This window comes from Triticum dicoccoides, chromosome 2B (genome assembly GCF_002162155.2).
Source record: "Triticum dicoccoides isolate Atlit2015 ecotype Zavitan chromosome 2B, WEW_v2.0, whole genome shotgun sequence".
Classification (NCBI taxonomy): domain Eukaryota; kingdom Viridiplantae; phylum Streptophyta; class Magnoliopsida; order Poales; family Poaceae; genus Triticum; species Triticum dicoccoides.
In genome coordinates, this window is record NC_041383.1 from 572,735,532 (window position 1) to 572,741,555 (window position 6,024).

Consider the following 6,024-nt stretch of genomic DNA (forward strand, 5'->3'; position numbering starts at 1 on the left):
AGTAAAATAAAAGAGGCTTGGAAAGCCTAGCTATACTATGTGGACCTTCACAAGCTCAGGATTACCACCTGGGCCTTAGTCTACTCGTCGATGTCAACGTCTACGAAGAACCCATCAAAAGGGGTTGCAGCGTCTTCTGTAAAAATGTAAATTATAGCAACATGAGTACAAAGGTACTCAGCAAGACTTACATTAGATACTACATACATGCACATTATCAAGAAGGGTTGGTGGAGTTATTGCAGCAAGCCAGCTTTGACTCTTGGCTAAACTATCCTACGAGACTTCAACTTGAAATGGTTTTGCGCACACGAGTCCACTACTCACCACTTCAATACACTACCGAGAATCCACCTCCGTCTTCCTACGGAGGGCCATCCTCGGCACTCATGCTTATCTTGAGGCTTTTAGTAGTATCCAGTTTACTTGTCTATGAACTGTATAAGCAACCAAGTAGTCCTTTACCGCGGACGCGGCTATTCGAATAGATCATGTTAACCCTGCAGGGGTGTACTTCTTCATACATGTTTCCACCACTTAGCGTCTGCACACGACATGTGCTCGGCAGACTTCAAGCGAAAGCCGACGTGGGTGTAGACCACGACCTACCTAAACACCTAAGTCTCTAGTCCAGGTTTATCGCCTATCCAGGTTCCATCCGCAGGGAGTCCGGCCGAGGTTTCCCATACGGCCCCGAACGATGTGTACAGGGTTCCGTGACACCTAACGGGTGCCCGGTATTCCCGGCCACGTACCTACCGCATCACAGCCCACCCCTACGGTCAGCGCTGTCCACGGCCTCCAGTAGGCTACAAACACCAGAAACTACTTGCAACTCCTGGACAGAGGACTAGGGTGAATAAGAAGTCGAGCGGGGTCATATTTCAGGGCCCAATGCATGGTAGTAGCTGTATCTTAAATCACATATACAGATCTCAGTGCTTAAGGTCGGCTTCAATGAAACAACCCACCATGTACTCCTACATGGCCTCTCATCGATACCTTTACCAATCGTGTTCACAACATCACTCTCATTACCGACATGATCATTTCACTCTAGCCCATCACCCAGATGAACCAGACCTGACACGACTCTAAGCATAGCAGGCATAGCAAGGTAGGAACAACACACACATATGGCTCAATCAATTCCTACACGTTCTAGTGGGTTTCATCTAATTACTGTGGCAATGACAGGTCATGCAGAGGAAATGGGTTCAACTACCATAGCACACAGCAGTTTGAAACGCGTTGTCTTAATGCAGTAAAAGAGAGCAAGAGCGAGAACATGGGATTGTATCGATATGATCAAATGGTTGGTTGCTTGCCTGATGGATCGATGCACGGATACGGTTCTTCGCTAGGGTAATCACGGTACTCCTCGGAGGCAGAACCTGCCGCAAAGAACACCGATACACAACTATCACCAAACAATGTGCGACAATATGATACATGCATGAAACATGGCAACATGAGTGTGTTGGGATAATGCAACTAGAACCAGATGGGTTTGAATCAATTTGAACCAAAGATTCAAATTTCAAACTCATAAATGGCCCTTTAAAGTGTTTTATCTTGTTCTGCACTAAACCCCAAGTTAGCTTGTTTAAACATGCATGATACTAGTACAGATGAATAGATTGGATTTTTCTGATCATTTTTCATATATAATTTGTTTGATTTGGAGCTACGGTTGAATTTATATGAATTTTTAAAGTTTGGACTATTTTCTGGAATTTATAAATCATTTTAGATTTGTTTTAATTCCAGAAAAAGGTTTACTGCGTCAGCATGAGGTCATGCTGACCTCAGCAAGTCAACAGACCCGGTCCAGGTCAAACCTGACGCGTGGGTCCAGGGTGTTAGTGGCTAATTAACTAATTTAATTTAGTTTAAACTAATTTGGATAATTAGCAGAAGGGGGCCCCACCTGTCATTGACTCAACAGAGTCAACCGGGGCCCACCCGCGGTCAAAGTCAAAACGGCTGCACCGGCGTTTAGCCGCCGGCGAGCCCGACGCGGCGGCGGAAGTGGTTTTGGCCGTTCCGGCCACCAAATGGGGCGCGGAGGGCATCTACGTGGAGCTGAGGACGAGCCGCGGCTCTTGGTGGAGTCAGTTGGGGTCGGGGTGGCCGGAGTTGGCGCCGGCGACGACCTAGGCGGCCACCGGAGTTCGGGTGAAGGCGAACTCGGGGCTAGGGTGTGCGGTGAGGTGCGGGAAGTGCACGGTTGGACTCAACGCAGCGTGGTGAGTGCGATGGACACCGAGAGGTGGCCGGAGGATGGCCGGGAGCACGTCGGCGACGAGATCCGCGGCGTGCATGCGGGTGATCTTCGTGCGGTGGCTACACGGCTCGGGGGCGAGAGGGGAAGAGTAGGAGGGGTAGCTAGGCTCACAGAGCACCCGTAGAGGCCACCGGCGGGGTCGGGGACGAGCTGATGCGGCGACGGCGTTGAAGGGGATCTCTGGCGACGGCGGTTCGGTCGAGGTCCGTGCGGTGGCTTCGGGGCATGCGAGCGCTCGGGGCTCGGCTTGCTCGAAGGAGAGGAGGGTGGCGGAGCTCCTGGACACGGTGGCGTGGCGTGGGGTTGACGGAGAGCGTGGCTACGGCGAGGGGGTGGCGGCGATGGCGTCGGCCATGGCGTGGGAGAGCGAGGGAGAGGAGTTGGGGGAGAATGGAGGTGTCCTGGGGGTTCACGGCTCGACGTGGAGTTCATCCAAGCCAGCAGAGAGACGAGGAGCTGAAGCAGGGCGATGGCCAGCTGCGTGGCGCATGCTGCGGCCGCCGTCGGGCACCTGCCTGCCTGCCTGGCCGGCAAGCAGCTCACTGGCGCGGCGCTGGGCTGGGCCGGCAGGTGGGCTAGGTTGCAGGCGCCAGGTAAGTTTCCTTTATGTTTTTTTTCTTTTTCTATTATTCTGCAGCTTTGTTGAATTATTAAAAATACCTAGGCAACTCCTAAAATCACCAAACTGCTTCTGGTCCATAGTTGGATTATTTCCAACATGAAACATTTTAGTTTGGAGATATTTGAGAATTTGAAATATTTTATAAATTTAAAATGCCCAAATTCAAATAATTATGAATTAACTCAAACACCTTAGGATGACCTAGAAAACTGTGCATCACTTTTGGCAGAGGTTCTGAACCAGGACAAAAATGATGGACATTTTAGAAGGGCATTTCAGGTTCATTGAAATTATTTTTAGTAAACCCTAGTTGTTTTCAGAGGGGGCTGGGGGTTCTGGCATCCCCATTTCAAGTTTCTGATGAAATGGTAGACATGATGCAACACTCTAATGCATGAACTAGCTAGGGTGTGACAACTCACCCCCACTCAAAAGAATCTCGTCCTGAGATTTGGGTTCCTCCGGGAAGAAGGTGGGATACTCGAGTCGAAGACGATCCTCCCTTTCCCAAGTTGCTTCATTCTCAGAATGGTGCGACCATTGAACCTTGAGAAACTTGATATTATGACGTCGAGTGGTACGCTCAGCTTGATCGAGGATACGAACGGGGTACTCTCGATACGTGAGATTATCTTGGAGATCAAGCGTTTCGTGGTCCACTCCAAGGATAGGATCCGAGAAGCAACGCCTGAGTTGAGAAATGTGGAAGACATCATGGACTCTGGAGAGATGCGGAGGTAGTTCCAATTGGTAGGCAACTTCTCCTCGTTTTGCGAGAATGCTAAAGGGTCCAATGTAAAGAGGAGCCAATTTGCCCTTGATACCGAAGCGATGGGTTCCCTTCAGAGGAGTAACCCGAAGGTAAGCCTTCTCGTCAACCTCAAAAGTCATAGCCTTATGTTTTCGGTCATATTGACTCTTTTGATGAGATTGGGCTGTTTTCAACTTTTCACGAACGATGCGAACTTGCTCTTCTGCTTCCTGAATCATATCCGGGCCAAAGAATTGTCTTTCCCCGGTTTCTGACCAGTTAAGAGGCGTTCGACACCTTCGTCCATAGAGAACTTCAAAAGGGGCTTTGCCCAAGCTGGATTGATAGCTGTTGTTATAAGCAAACTTGGCAAATGGAAGGCATTTCTCCCACTCCATTCCGAATGAGATAACAGAAGCTCGAAGCATGTCTTCTAGAATCTGGTTGACGCGTTCCACTTGACCACTTGATTGAGGGTGGAAAGCGGTACTAAAAGAAAGGCGGGTTCCCATAGCATTTTGGAAACTTTCCCAAAATCGAGAGGTGAAAAGACTTCCTCGATCCGAGTTAATTTCCAAAGGAACACCATGGAGAGACACTATTCGGGAGATGTACAAATCTGCTAACTGACTAGCAGTTATACCCTCACGAACAGGTAAGAAATGGGCCACTGTGGAAAGACGGTCGATAACGACGAAGATAGCGTTATTCCCTCTCTTGGTCCTGGGAAAACCGGTAATGAAGTCCATACCAATTTTATCCCATTTCCATTTAGGAATAGCTAGGGGTTGAAGGGTGCCAGCAGGCCGTTGATGCTCTGCTTTTACACGACGGCAGACGTCGCAGTTAGCAATATACTGAGCAATTTCTCTCTTCATCCTAGTCCACCAGAACCTCTGGCGTAGGTCCTGATACATCTTGGTACTACCGGGATGAATGGTGAGAGGAGATTCATGAGCCTCCTTAAGGATCAACTGCCATAGATGCTGGTTCTTGGGAACCACTAAACGGTTCTCAAAGTACACAACACCATGATCATTTGTTGAGAAACATCTAGCACCTCCGCTAGCAATGTTCTCCTTGATCTTAGATATTCTCTTATCTCGCTTTTGGGCAGCGATGATTTGATCCGCAAGAGTTGGTTTCGCCACCAAGGTGGAAAGAAAACCTTGAGGAACAATGTGAAGGTTAAGCTTCCGAAATTCCTCATGGAGAAGCGATTGACTTTGTTGTAACATCAGGTTGTTACAATAAGATTTACGACTTAGCGCATCAGCCATGACGTTGGCTTTCCCTGGGGTGTAAGTTATTCCTAAGTCGAAATCTGTGATCAACTCAACCCAACGTCTTTGCCTGAGATTTAAATCCGGTTGGGTGAATATGTACTTCAGACTTTGGTGATCAGTGTAGATTTCGCAACGATTGCCGAGAAGGTAATGTCGCCATGTTTTGAGTGCATGGACTACGGTTGCAAGCTCTAGATCATGAGTGGGGTAGTTTTCCTCATGTGGGTGTAGTTGCCGTGAAGCATAAGCAATTACGTGTCGATCTTGCATGAGAATACAACCTAGTCCTTGTCGCGAGGCGTCGCAGTAGATAACAAAGTCCTTAGAGAAATCTGGCGGTACCAATACGGGAGCAGATGTTAGGCGTCTTTTCAGTTCCTGAAAACTCTGCTCACATTGTGGAGTCCACTCGAACTTTTTATCTTTCTTGAGGAGTTCGGTTAGCGGTTTTGCAACTTTGGAGAAGTTCTCGACAAAATGACGACAATAGCTCGCTAGGCCAAGGAAACTCCGAACTTGCTTGACCGATTCAGGTGGAGTCCAATTAAGGACGGCTTGAACTCGCTCAGGGTTAACAGCAATGCCTTTACCAGAAATTACATGTCCAAGATAGGTCACTTCTGACAACCAGAATTCACATTTAGAAAATTTGGCATAAAGGCGATGCTCTCGAAGTTTCTTCAACACTAGCCTTAGGTGTTCGGCATGTTCTTCCTCGTTCTTGGAGTAGATGAGTATATCATCGAGGTAAACCACGACTAATTTATCCAAATACTCCATGAAGATAGAGTTCATCAACCGAGAGAAGGTGGCTGGAGCGTTGGTTAAACCGAAGGACATGACGGTGTACTCGTATTGGCCATAACGAGTAACAAAGGCTGTTTTCGGAATGTCCCCGTTTCTGATTTTGATTTGATGGTAGCCCAACCTCAAATCCATTTTAGAGAAGACTGAGGATCCAGCGAGCTGATCATACAGGTCGTTGATCCTGGGGAGCGGATACTTGTTCTTAATTGTGACCAAGTTGATAGGTCGATAATCTACAACCATCCGGTCTGTACCATCCTTCTTCTTGACG